A 1,566-nucleotide genomic window follows, 5' to 3' on the forward strand; every position below is an offset into this window, starting at 1 on the left:
TATTATACTATATTATTATTATTACTATTATTATGATTATTATATTATAATACTATATAAACCCTGTCCTGATGACACAGAGCATAAAGCTGCCAGCAGATGGAGGCAGAGACTTGAACATTATTGACTCTGTAGCCGTTCAGCTGTCAGATACATTTAGTGAAGCACAGAGTATTCTACAGTGGAGGAGTAAAAGTAACAGATAACGGAGTAATGGATTACATGTAACTGAGATATGTAATCAGGTTACAAAAAAGGGTAACTGTAATCAGTGACTGTTACAGACAAAAGGATGTAATCAGATTACATTTTTAACCCTTTTGTGATGTTTGACCATTAATTCTTGTTTTATTTTCTTCATTCTCATTTTAACAGTTTAGCACACATTTTATCTTTGTTGTTTGTTTGTTTTATCTCATTTATATTGTTACATTATTATATTATATTGTTATTATTATATTATTGTTAATGTTGTTGTTTTTATTATTATTCTATTATATTGTTGTTATTATATTATTATTGTTATTATTTATATTATTTATTCAGTAAAAATATTGATTACAGGATTCAACATTAAAATACATGATATTTTTTGATCTCGTCCTGTTGTCTGATAGATTATTCTCCGATCAATACTTCTGATTGATGTTTATTTTCTCTTGTTTTTATTTACATATTTGGTGTTGAAGTAATCAAAAAATAACAGAAAGTAATCAAACTACTTTAATATTGTGAGTCTAGGGTTAGGTTACTGAGTACATTCTTTAGAATTAGTAACTGTATCAGATTACATTTTAAAGTAATCCTCTCAACCCTGAATGTGAAGTAGCATAAAGTACTCGAGTAAATGTACTGAACTGAATATAATGTAATCCATTACATCACTATGACCTCAGTGCTACAATAATAACAATATCATTCATTCATTAATTGACAGTGATCAATAACCTATCAATATTCATAAATCAAATCATCAATATTCATAAATGTATAAATTCGGATTAATTTACATTAAGCCCCGCCCACCTCCAACATTCAGAGCACAGGATTGGACGCCGCTAACGCTTTCGAACTGATTGACAGGTTGTTTGTTTTCTGACGCTGTTTGTTTACAAGAGTGAATAAAATAAATAAATAACCACAACTTATTAAATAATATACACACACATATTAATAATATATATTTATAATATATATCATATTTTTATATATAATATATAAATAAATATTAATAAATATTATATATTTGTTATATATATAAATATATTTATATAAATATATTTTATAATATACCGTAAGACTTCCCCCTGCCTTTATTTGGGACAGGCCTTTAATCCCTTTAGCACTAAACTAAACTAACTGCTGCTTCTCTTGAGTTTTGTTCAGCAAATATGACAACTAACATGAAGATTATGAAGCTTCAGAGGTTGTTTTCCTTCTCTCTGGTTTTACCATGTGACCGGTATTTCAGACTGAATTAACGTTATACTTTACTGTTGATCGTTTTCGTAAAATATAGTGAACGACTGAATTGTAGAGAATCTATAACTGATCTAACGATGTGCA

This window comes from Morone saxatilis, unplaced genomic scaffold (genome assembly GCF_004916995.1).
Source record: "Morone saxatilis isolate NCDOM2014 unplaced genomic scaffold, NCSU_SB_2.0 Contig23, whole genome shotgun sequence".
Classification (NCBI taxonomy): Eukaryota; Metazoa; Chordata; class Actinopteri; family Moronidae; genus Morone; species Morone saxatilis.